General features: G+C 36.9%; 1 long non-coding RNA gene across 1 annotated transcript in view; it reads left to right on the top strand.

The window, feature by feature from the left end:
- The first annotated feature begins 1462 nt into the window (after positions 1 to 1462).
- Positions 1463 to 13659, top strand: part of LOC126469536 (uncharacterized) — a 90766-nt gene continuing 78569 nt past the window's right edge. Inside the window, exon 1 of the long non-coding RNA XR_007586006.1 lies at positions 1463 to 1714. This is a non-coding gene — a long non-coding RNA (uncharacterized LOC126469536). The remainder of the gene's footprint in view (positions 1715 to 13659) is intronic.

The raw sequence follows: 13659 nt of genomic DNA on the forward strand, positions 1-13659 counted from the left end.
CGACGGGTCCTCCCGCGGCAACTTGCTCTCGCGAAAGCAGTTACAGGGAATTTAATACGATTTATTTCATTTCTTAGGGATTTAATACTTGATTCGCTTTTTTCTTCTTTCGTCTGAATGCCATCGTCTTGTTTTCAACCTGATTAAAATCTCTTAACGCTTTTAAGGGTTTTTCTAAAATGTCAACAGGGCCCGAAGTATTCATTTTAACTCACTTGGTAAATCAATACAGAAGCTCATAACCAAATAAAATATTGCACTGTGCTCAGAGTCAAGCAATATTTTTTCGAATATTTTTCGCCTTAGACTTCGCTAAAGAATCAGCATGAATGTTTGCACATCTATATATACCAGTCACAGTTATGAGGACTCGCTGAAAATTTTTGCAAATACAACATATTTTACGGAGGTAGGATTTAGTGCTATTTCCTCATGTGTTTTATGAAATTGTGGAATCTGAAGCAGAGTTATAGGTTGTCAAGGTTTGTTCATTTCTTCTAGCGTAACCTTCTCATTGGCGCCGCGCAATTCAGATGTTGCGTGATTGTTTGATCAGGTACAATACTGTGTCAAGAGCTGTGGCGTATCGGGAAATCTGGTAGCCGTTAAAATGCGAATATCATTTACCTGGCCCTACAACCACTAAAAGTTTAAACACACACACACACACACACACACACACACACACACAGTGAAAGTGAAGTGTTTAAGTGAAATGTGCTGTCACGCGCCAGAAAAACTGAAATTCTGGCGTACGTTGGACAAGACCTAATTCCAGAACGACACATATGTGATAATAGGGACCAGATTTTCATGTGCATGCATATTTTTTTCTGTTATTTGGGAAGTATGCTCTTTGGATAACATGTTAGAATCACTTCTTTTCTTACGTTTTGGGCATGATTTCATAGTGTTTATAAATACATATTTTGCCTGTTTTGTGGGTAAGCATAGTGTTTTAAAAAATTGTTAATTGCACTGCATATTTTGCGCGTTTTTTCATTAAAATACTAATGCTTTAAAAAATATAGACATTCTAAATTGTATGTTCACTTATTCGGTTGTTGTGAAAGCTGATGTTTATGTATTAATGATTTTCCTTTCTTCCCGATTCGCTGCTCGGAGTTAAAAGTTCGCACTTGGTCACGTGGTACGTGTCCTTGGTTGAGGGACTTCCCCGGCCTCCCCGCGGCGTTGCGTCTCCACGGTTTTTAAGGGATTAGTCGGAACTGTGACAGAGCTGCGTGCAACGTAAAACCGAGCAACAGTTTTATCATTATTATTTAATTTGTATACAATGTTTTTAAATGTTTCGTTTCATAGTATTCATCACATTTAAATGTGACGAATGGCTCATTTTCGAAGTCTTCCTATCTTCCGTTGACTCCATGGTATGTCGTTTTCATATTTGTCGTGAACGGAGAATACTTGTTAGCGGCATGGTGATGTGTTTTATGTTCTTCACAACGAAGTGCGATGTCAAAAGTGAAAAAAAAAGTAATCAGTGCAGATTGCAACAGTATAAGTGTGAGTTCGATGAGATTATACTACAGATGGCAAAATACTTTATTGCCGCGTGTGTGAAAAAGCAGTTTAGTGAAAAAGTTTTCAAGTCGTTCAGCTTGTGGAGACCAATAACCACACAGAGAACGTAAAACGTAAATCCACGAAAAGTGCTCCTGTCCAAATGTTTTTTTAGGCGAATGTTTTAACAGTAAGTAATTTTTCGCAATTTTTTTTGATTTGTGCAAAGCTTTTTTCTCGACAGTTACACTGTGGATATTAACTAATCCTGTTATGCGACATTTCGGTGAGAAGCATGAAGAATGTAGTGTCAGACGAATCACTGTATGTAAAAATTAAGCACAGTAGTGCAACGATTAAACAATTAAGAAAATGAGGGATTCGATTCAAAATAGTTTAATGAGTGTCAATCGACGAAACACTGAGGGACAGTTTATTTTATAATATTGTAATTTGGTCTCTTGACGAAAATGTGCTGTGCTTAAGCAACAGCGAAACACGAACTGCTGCAACTTCTATGGTGCAGGTCATAGGTAACAACAGCAGCAAGCACATAAATAGAAGGTCGCAATCACGACTCAGTCCAATTATCGAACATTCTCTCGCACCGCGATCTAGTGCACTTTGTTGGTACTACTCCACATGGGTCCTTCTGTAATTTATTTTCGCGACAACAATTGCAGTCAGTTTAACGTGATTTGTTTAGTTTCTTAAATTCTGGGTTAATTTTCTTTCTCGTTTAACCTGAAGATCACCATTTCGTTCTGTCACTGATTAAAATCTGGTAACGTTTTCCCCAGTATTCTAATACAGAAACGGTTTTCGAATTTTCATTTGCAACGCACTTCGTAAATCATTTGTTTCTCATAACCAAATAAATTAATGACTTGGGTTCAGAATCATGTAATGGTTTTTAAGGGACAAGATTTTCGCCTTTGAATGTTATCTTTAGATAGAAAGCAGTATAAATGTATATATACAGTATCCGTACAAATGTGAAAAGTCTGGGTGAAAACGTATAAGAAAAAAAAAAAAAAACTTTCTGAGTTGATACTTTTTCATGCTATTTACTACAGAGTTTTACTGAATTCTCAATTTTTTAAGTAGATCATTAGATTGTTGTAGTGCCTAATTCATGGTTTCTATTCTGTAGCAGCAGCAGCAGCTTTATTTATCCGTAGATCTCTTTTTACAAGGGTATAGGATATATCAAAGTATTTGCAAATTTAGATCAACTTAAAATAAGCTAATTCGTACACACATATATTTACAGACTTCTAGTTAGAGACCATCATTAGATTTATTTCTGGTATACAATACTTTTTTTTTCAAATAACTTATTAAACAATGGAATGCCACACTATTCACTCAGATCACACTATCAGTCACAGCACACACTATACACACATTGTTTCATAACACCCCCCCCCCCAAACCCCACCCTACCCCCCCCCCCAACCCCCCCCCCTCCCCACACACACCACCCACACACACACACACACACACACACACACACACACACACACACACACACACACACACACACACACACACACACACACACACAGACAGACAGACAGACACACACACACACACACACACACACACACACACACACACACACAAAGTGAAGGTGTTATGTGGAATGTTGGATATTTTATAATCATTATTATTATTATTATTATTATTATTATTTACTTTTAAAACATTTTTTATGAAACCCCTACTCTGTTTTAGCTAAGTAATCCTTCAATGTATAAAATGTATTGCATAACAGGTACTTTTTAGCTGCCTTTTTATATAAGTGAATTTTTGCACTTTCTGTAATCTCTTTTGGTAATTTATTGTACGGTTTTATTCCTTGGTAGAAAATACTGTTCCGAGTTTTATGTTTATTATTTTTTGGTAAATTTAAGTTGAGTCTAGCTGTTGTAGTATGGTCATGGGCAGAACATTAATTATCAATGTTATTTTTGATGTGTACTAGTGGCTGGTAAATGTATTGATACGGAGAAGTTAAAAATTCCCAGTGTTTTGAACAGATCTTTAAAATTTGCTCGACTAGTGTTTTTGGATATTACTCTTATGGATTTTTTCTGGAGTTATACAATTGTGTTCATATTTTCTGCACTTCCCCCAAAAAGAATGCCATAGCTAAGAATTGAGTGTACATATGAACAGCATGTAACTAAAGGACACTGAATGTTATACACTGATGATCGGAATCGAAGGGCATAACATCATGGTGACATTCTGTTTGCAAGTACCTTTGTGTGGTCACACCACTTCAACTGAGAATCAATACTCATGTCTAGAAATTTTGCATATGTTACACAGTCTATGGAGGTGCCATCTATGTTTAATTTAACATTGTCATTTTTCCTCTTCAAACTGAAATTCATGGCATAGTTTTCTTTATGTTCACTGTCACTTTATTGCTAATTGAGCAATCAAACTTCCTTGAGAGTTTCATTTGCTTTCTCAGTGACTATAATATTGCTCATCAGCTAAGAGAATTTTTCACCACGACTAACACTACTGGGAAAGACATTTATGTAGATCAGGAACAGTATTAGTCGTAGTATGTTATCTTGTGGATAGTAAATGTTAGATCTATTTGAAATGTGTGTTATCTCTACTCTTTGTACCCTGTCTGCTAGGTATGATCTAAACCAGTCATTAGCTATATCTCTTATTCCTAAAGCTTCTAATTTATTTAATAGAATCTTGTGGTTGACTGTATCAAAGTCATTAGGAAGATCCAAAAATATACCTGTGACACACTCATCTTCGTCAAGAGCATGAAGTAATTCTACTATGGCTGACTCCGTATTTTTGCCGCTTCAGAAACCAAACTGTGATTTGCTTAAGATTGTATTTGAGTAATTCATTAATCTGGGTCAATCCAAATGAAGTGGTCCAATAAAAATTAAGTTGAAACTTCCTGGCAGATTAAAACTGTGTGCTGGACTGAAACTCGAACTCGGGACCTTTGCCTTTCCCAGGCAAGTGCTCTACCAACTGAGCTACCCAAGTTGGTAGAGCACTTGCCCGCGAAGGGCAAAGGTCCCGAGTTCGAGTCTCGGTCCGGCACACAGTTGTAATCTGCCAGGAAGTTTCATATCACTGCACACTCCGCAGCGGAGTGGAAATCTCATTCTGGAAACATCCCTCAGGCTGTGGCTAAGCCATGTCTCCGTGATATCATTTCTTTCAGGAGTGCTAGTTCTGCAAGGTTCACAGGAGAGCTTCTGGTAAGTTTGGAAAGTAGGAGACGAGGTACTGGCAGAAGTAAAGTTGTGAGGACGGGGAGTGAGTTGTGCTTGGGTAGCTCAGTTGGTAGAGCGCTTGCCCGCGAATGGCAAAGGTCCAGAGTTCGAGTCTCGGTCTGGCACACAGTTTTAATCTGAAAGGAAGTTTCATATCAGCTCACACACCGCTGCAGAGTGGAAATCTCATTCTGGAAAAATTAAGTTGGTTGCTTGACCATTTTTAAATATTTTAATTTTTTATATGCCATTACCCCATAATTTTGAAGTTAAAAAAAGTCTTAAAAAATTTTTACCTTTCACCTTTACTGAATGGCGGCCATTTTCGTTTGTAAGTCAACGATGTTTCAGTTTAGAGACGTTAGCAAAAATATGAATATCTCTGCACTGGGTTAAGTTACAACATTGCAATTGACACGATTGTTTTTAGAAAAGTGTCCTCTTCAACACTGTGTATTACACAAATTACCCTAAATTGAAAAATAGGCAGTCAAAATGACCTCAAAAGTTTGGTATCCAAATTTTCAAAAATCCCATTTTTAGGAACTAAAATAGCAAACAAGGAGTGATTTATGAGTATTTTTTTCCTGTAGTTACATATCATGCACTACTAGAGGAAGCTACATGCACATATAGAGGAAGAACACTTACAAATGTTTGCTTAATTTTTTTATGAATTTTTGCAAACTTTCGTTGTTTGGAGTTAGTTATCTCAAGTGGGACTGAATATAAAAACATAATTTTTGCACAGTTTGTGCACCTGTACAATAGCAATGTACTGTAAAAATTTCAAATATGTAACTGAACAAAGATTTGAATTTTTGAAAGTGAGGAGATAATTCGCATTACTCTACAACTGATCTTATAGCTGTTGCCTATTCATGTGTGACATTGACGGGATATAACCAGTTATTATTGAAGTAAGGTATTGAATTATATACAAAAAGTGGAAACATCACTTAAATTAACATTTATACAGGGTGTTACAAAAAGGTACGGCCAAACTTTCAGGAAACATTCCTCACACACAAATAAAGAAAAGATGTTATGTGGACATGTGTCCGGAAACGCTTAATTTCCATGTTGGAGCTAATTTTAGTTTCGTCAGTATGTACTGTACTTCCTCAATTCACCGCCATGATTTCATACAGGGTACTCTACCTGTGCTGCTAGAATATGTGGCTTTACAAGTGCGACACAACATGTGGTTCATGCACGATGGAGCACCTGTACATTTCAGTCTAAGTGTTCGTACGCTTCTCAACAACAGATTCGGTGACCGATGGATTCGTAGAGGCGGACCAATTCCATGGCCTCCACGCTCTCCTGACCTTCAACCCTCTTGACTTTCATTTATCGGGGCATTTGAAAGCTCTTGTCTACACAACCCCGGTACCAAATGTAGAGACTCTTCGTGCTCGTATTGTGGACAGCTGTGATACAATACGCCATTCTCCAGGGCTGCACCAGCGCATCAGGGATTCCATGCGACGGAGGGTGGATGCAAGTATCCTTGCTAACGGAGGACATTTTGAACATTTCCTGTAACAAAGTGTTTGAAGTCTCGCTGGTACGTTCTGTTGCTGTGTGTTTCCATTCCATGATTAATGTGATTTGAAGAGAAGTAATAAAATGATCTCTAACATTGAAAGTAAGCGTTTCCGAACACATGTCCACATAACATATTTTCTTTCTTTGTGTGTGAGGAATGTTTCCTGAAAGTTTGGCTGTACCTTTTTGTAACACGCTGTCTTATTTTGACATACTTGAAATAAATATTTTCAATAAACATCCTTCGATATGCGACTGTTCCTAAACCTGGTTGTGAATGTTAAGAACATTTATTTCTTCACACAGTTTGTGATATAGAATAAGACCTCCCAGTTGCTGTGGTAAGTTCAAGCACTGAAAGTTTCCTTAAAACATTTTTCATTGGTATCCAAACTATGTCACTAGTAGATTTCTTGAATGATGTTCTTGGACCAGCAAGGTGGTAAAATTGCACATAAACATCATTGTTTTTCAAACTTATTCTTTAAACCTCTGGAAGCCACCACTGTCCATCATACACACATGCCACTATGCCATTCAATGTTAAAGACATATGTAATTTTACTGACACAATGTTTCTCATAAATTTCAGTTTCTAATGTTACATAGCAAACTAAGTTTTCTGCAATATCAAGGAATTTGTGGAAATGCCTTGTTACTTTTATTGCTATACAGTTTTCAAATCTGGTTTGAAGTGTTGTTTTCATATGCAGAATCACTTCTTCTTTCTTGAATAGAAAATCCATAATGAATTTAATATTATCCTTGCAAAAGACATACATGTGCTGTACTGTGAGAATTTGGTCTGTGGTTGGTCTTTGTAGGCTGGCTTTACTTATTTCACATTTTGTTGTACCTCCTACTCCATCACATGCATTTTTACCATGGCAAGATGCAAAAAAGTGCCATTCAGCCTCCAACCCAAAGCCTACTTTGTGGTTGCTCAGATTTGAAAAATACTTTTTGTTCTTATACTGACTACCACTTCCATTTGGAAAGTACAACAGCTTCTTAACCTTGGGAAAATTTTGTTTTATGTAATTTATTACATACTTTTGAAACATATGTACAGCCAAAGTGTTGTGCTCCAAGTAATTACTTAGAATGCAAATTGAAGAACTGCAAACTGCATCTTTCTCATTTTTAAAGTAGAGAATAAATTGATGCACTGTTGCCTGAATCAAAAATGTAAAATTTTCTGCAAAATCAGCTATCACTATGCATTCAGTTTCATGAATTTACTTTGAATTTTAGAAACATATTGTTGACTTGTTTTTGTAAGTTATCAATTAAAGATTCCAAGTACTCTTCCTGAGATTTAACCACTGTTATCATTTCTGCCCTGTCAGTTGTGACTCACTGGTTGAAGGTAATACTGTCTGGCATTTCCTCATCATATTCCTGAAACAATTCAATAATGGTTTCCTTACCAGGACATTTATTACACAAACTCATCATGCAGCCATAACTAAGTGTCACAGACCATTAAATCTAGTAACTCTTTGTAGTAAAGATCACAGTTTGACATTTTGATGATATAAACAAACACATACGGAGTGTGTCCCTGAGGATCGAGCCAAAATGCACCACTTAGGACGGAGGTCACAAAATTTTGACCTTCAAATATTGCATTCAGGATAAGTATTTTTGAAAGCTACATAAAGTTCATTTAAATTTGACAGCACTAGTCATTTGTGCTTTGTTACTTTAACTCCATTTATAACAATTCTTTTTGCTATCTTTGCAACCTGGGCACATTCTACTGTTTTTATCATCTTCATAAAACTGCTGGGTCTTTTTAATTGTTTCTTCACTTATACCTACCCCTTTCTTCTTTCCTAAAACTGGAAGAATGCCTTGCTCTTTCACTAATTTTTGGGTTAGTTTAACCAACTGATGAGAAACATTTAATTCATGAACTATTTTTTTCTTGGCCATGAGTCAGGGAGCAAACTTAAAATTTTAACTTTTTCCTCTTTAGATGTCACTGAACATTTAATTTCTCTATTAGCTTCGATATTCAATGCCAGACGATGCTGGTGGTGGGTTTTTTCTTCTGTAGAAAAATGTTGATATCTGTATTATTAAAGCATGATTCCAAGTCTTTTCTAATTTTGTCTGAAATTTGTTGTACCTTATTTTCAATAGCTGCTTTTCTTTTTCTGCTACTTAATTTTATTATTTTCGAAGCAGGAGATATGTCTAACTTAGAACAAGCAAAATCCAATATGCTAACAGCTTCCTCATTAGAAATATAAGTGTCATTAACAAGGTTACATGATTCTGGTTCTGGATTCACAACAAATATTTCTGAGTAACAATTTTGGCAGAGGGAATTTCCAGGAATCACATTACGTTTCACTTGGGAAGCTGTTTCACTCTCACATAACAAGGACAAATGTTCAAGTTTTATTTCCCTCAAACCTTTAGTAATAGGCTTTTTATTAACTTTATGTGGATCACAGCACTTTCTTCCAAATATGTGGTTGTACTTTACAATATATTTCTCCTCATGATACTCACACACTGATGTTACAGAAGAACTTAGTCTAAATTTAAACAAAGTTTGTCTAACTTCATCAAAGTCACTGACTTTTTCAAGTTTTTTGAAACTGAACCATATACTGTTGTGTGACACACTTCACTTGCTATATGACCAACAGAGCACTGTTCATCCATGTTATTGCATACCAGTTAATCTCTCAAAATTAATTACAAATTACACACAGAACAAAGCACATAACACATTTGACACACTAAGTATATACATCCACTCTAACAGAAATTTCAGAACAGGCTGGCCACAACAATGCCACACCCAGCAATAATGTACTTTTGTACTGACAATAAACCTAAATGTAAATGGGCATTTTTATTACCATAGAACAAAAGCAAAAGCTCATGTTGTTTAATGTTGCATTATTAAAAATAAATAAACTAAATGAATATTGGGCGATAGTGTTAAATAAATATATGTCACAAATATTATTACAATGAAACAATAATCCATTTAAATAGGCAACAGCCATAAGGTCAGTTGTAGACTAATGTGAATTATTTCTACATTTTCAAAAATTCGTATCTTTGTTCACATGCCTATATCAATGTTGAAATTTTTACAGTATGTTGCTATCATATAGGTGTACAAACTATGCAAAAACCATATTTTTATATTTAGCTCCATGTGTGATAATTAACCCCAAACTTTACAAAAAAATGAAAATTTTCAAACTCCAAAAATTCATAAAAAATTAAGCAAACATTTGTAAGTGTTGTTGCTCTATATGAGGCTAGTAGTATACGATATCTAACTATAGGAAAAAGATAGATCTCATAAATCACTCCTTGCTTGTTATTTTTGGGCCTAAGAAGTGGATTTTTGAAAATTTGGATACCAAATTTTGAAGGTCATTTTGACTAGTTATTTTTGAATCTAGGCTATTTTGTGTAATAGACAATTGCCAGGTTTTAACTTAACCCAGTGCAGAGATATTCAAATTTTCGCTAATGTCACCAGACTGAATAATCGTCGCACACCTACAAATAAAATTATCCGCCATCCAGTAAAGGTGCAAGATAAATTATTTTTAAAAACTGTTTTGAACTTCTCAAATATAGGACAATCACATATAAAAAAATTAAAATATTTAAAAATGGTCAAGCAACCATCACTGGACCACTACTTATGGATTGACCCATCTGTCTTTCTTAATTGCTTGTATTATTTCTGAGAATGGTGACAGCACAGAAATGAGCCGGTAATTTTCTATGTCTTCTGCCTTACCTTTCATAAGCAGAGGTACAACGCTTGCCTCTTAACTGCTCTGGAAATGTCCCTGATGTGAAGGATTGCCGGCTGGGGTGGCCAAGCGGTTAAAGGCGCTACAGTCTGGAACCGCGAGACCGCTACGGTCGCAGGTTCGAATCCTGCCTCGGGCATGGATGTGTGTGATGTCCTTAGGCTAGTTAGGTTTAAGTAGTTCTGAGTTCTAGGGGACTGATGACCTTAGAAGTTAAGTCTCATAGTGCTCAGAGCCATTTTGTGAAGGATTCATTTATTGTATTTGTTAAGGGGCCTTGTATAATTCTTATCTATTGTTTCAGTACACACATTCTGTATCGAGCGTGTCTGCGTTTCGGGAAATCTCCAGCCTATCCGAACGGGAGTAATGTTTACTAAGTTGTAACCTTCAGAACTCTTCAAAATAATTTTGTACCTCGACAGCCAAAGGTTCGCTGTGAATGTTAGAGGACGTCTATATTAACCTATTGAACACAGTGAAAACGTTTACCTCAGCAGAAATAGTTTAAACTGCGAATATAAGACGACCCAGTATTTTTCGAATGACGAATTTCGGAAAAAACCTCGTCTTATAATTGGGTAAATACGGCAATATGATACATCTAACTTGTCTTGCCCATGGGTTACAACGCCTTGCTGAAATTATTCTTGCAAATTTTCATCTTGTTGACAAGTTTACGTCTGCTGTGAAGGTGTTTATTAAAGCACCTTATGGAAAACAAGCCTTCAGGGAAGCAGCACGTGCCATTCTCGTGTCACCAAAAACCATCCTAACGCGTTGGGGCACATGATTGTCTGCGGTGATTTACTACACCGAACACGTAGAAACTGTTACGAGCGTCGTTTCTACATTTGATCCTGAAAGTGCAGTCTCAACTGAAACTGTCCAAAATATTCTGAACACCCCAGAGACAGTAGGTAATCTTGCGTATGTATCGCTCATTTTTCTCGTCTCCCGGCGGCAATTGTTATGGAGACAAGCAGTTCTACTCTGTGTTTCATTGTATTCAAAACCACGGTCTCTAAATTTGATTCTGTCCCTATGAGATTTTGTGAAATATTGAAGGTTCGGTTCAGTTGTTTGAGGGATGAGACCAAACAGTGAGGTCATCGGTCTCATCGGATTAGGGAAGGAAGACGGCCGTGCCCTTTCAAAGGAACCATCCCGGCGTTTGCCTGGAGCGATTTAGGGAAATCACGGAAAACCTAAATCGGGATGGCGGGACGCGGGATTGAACCGTAGTCCTCCAGAATGAGAGTCCAGTGTAAATATTGAAGGAAAAAGTTCAGTGCATACTTCCAAAGAATCAGGAATACGAACAAATTTATGAAAAAAACCTGATGAAATTTTAACCAGTAAACGCTGTGACCTTCAGAGTGACGCGTTGGTAACAGCGGAGCAAGTAGTCCTCTGTTATACGAGCATGGTTAAGTTCCTGTAAAGTAAAGAGAAGGTTCTCCAGCTGTAAGCACCTTTTGCAGACAACAGCAGGCGGCTTACTTTCGAATGCTTGTAGTAATTGTAAAAGAAGGAAAGTGGAAAACTAATTGTGAGTACAATAGCTTTCAGTAAATTAAGATAAATGACTAGTCTTCTTGCATGTTTTGTGAACGTCTCTTTGTGAATCTTTCAGAGGTATTTACGTTATATCCTTTTTTGTGCTGAAACGATGTCAGTTCAGTTTCTATATTATTTTATGCGAAGAGTTTACGGTCAAATTTTAAATTTTTTGTTGACTAAATAAATGCCTACATATTTAAGGAATTATTACTGCATGAAAATCCTGTCCCTAGTGATAATAAGATATCAAAATCGTAAGCGGAAACAAACGATTAAAAAAACCATACCAAACTTACATTCTAAAAAGCTGTTTCTCACCTAACAGTTCGAGAGTAATGAGAAACACCGTAATATAGCTAGTAAACCTGAAAACATAATTATAAGACATCTATTATACACGCGCAACAAACCACTACGGATGCTTCAAAAATGAAAGGAAGCGGAAAGGGTATAGCGTGAAAATAAACAGATTGTTCCTTAGTTGCGTAGATCAGTGGTTCTCAATCATTCTAAGACCATTATCCCGGAGTGTAACCGGTATTAGCTAGTAAACCTCTCCCCTCCACCTCCGCCCCTTCCCTACTGCGCGCGCACACACACACACACACACACACACACACACACACACACACACACCATCATCGTCTAACTAAACTTTAGAATGAAAAATAATTTTCTTTGAACATTTCCATTCGTAAATTCACGAAAGATTAATGATATGTAGCATTTGCAAGTATTTTATTAAACCACGAACTACGAGTCAATGGGACAATTGGTACTGCTTATTTCTACGAACTTTTTTTTTAGAATGGCGAAGCAATTCTCAGTGCATCAGGAATGCTACCTACAACTCGTTAAAAAGACATAATTATCCACATTGAGGGTAGACATTTGCCACTAAACATACTTCATCTGCACCACTGCTCTGCTAAGCGAGACTTGCTTCACTCCTATTCCACACCCCATTTAACACTGACCAAGTTAGGATTTGTGCACTATCCTTACTGTTTGCAAATCACTTAATTGCTGGACTTCTCACTTCAAGCTGCCAATTGTTCGTGTCTGACCACTGTAACTAATAATAATGTGTAGGTCCTACAGCAATTTAGTTGCCATTACGTAGTTCCTGTTGTACTGTGCTGTTCCGAAGTGAGTAACGAAGCAATTTCTGCTCCACTGTGTGAATCACCTGCAACTCTTCCACTCCTTCCCCCATCACCTCCTCAATGGGACGGAATCTGTGTACACTATTTGCCTGCTTCTAGAGTAAATCTCATGAAAGTGGGAGAACGTTCTTCCCCGCTTTTACCTAGCTGGGTGTGGGAAACAGAGTAGAAGCCACATCCAGGCCGCCCGTCTTATCAGCTTTCGTCGTTAATGCGTGGGCGTATTCGATCTTGAGCAGTCATACCTTTAGAGTAAATCCTTGCGTTAGTGCATGCTCGGTTGGTAATTGTATCCCTGCAGCAGTGGTGTGATCGTTATAGAATGTACAATAACCTTTTTTTTTGTAGGAAACTTCAAAAACTGGTTACTTATTTAAAACAACATTGGTGGAAAGTGCTTAGAGTTAACATGAGAAACTATCTTCAAATGACACCCAAATTAATTTTTAAAAAGCCACCTCGTCAAAGCCATGTGAGAAGCGCAGCGCATAGCTTCGTCACACACAGGTATTAGATACCAGAAGGCTACAAACTAAGCCTGCTGTGAAAGGTAATTTATTTATGTATTATGTACGTAGGATGCTCGACGGTTAGACTATTAGCTTCTGTAAATGCTAAGTAAAGTAACGTACTGTGACAATAATCCTCCTACAACAGTTCCAAAAATTTTAGAAAATGATGGAAACCGAAAAATGTTCTTTCTACCGTTCATTTCTTCACAGATGTGTACTTTGCACACGATATCTGCAGAAGTATTACATTTAGTAAAAGTTTAATAGTAAACTA

This window comes from Schistocerca serialis, chromosome 3, assembly GCF_023864345.2.
Source record: "Schistocerca serialis cubense isolate TAMUIC-IGC-003099 chromosome 3, iqSchSeri2.2, whole genome shotgun sequence".
In the NCBI taxonomy this organism is placed as follows: Eukaryota; Metazoa; Arthropoda; class Insecta; order Orthoptera; family Acrididae; genus Schistocerca; species Schistocerca serialis.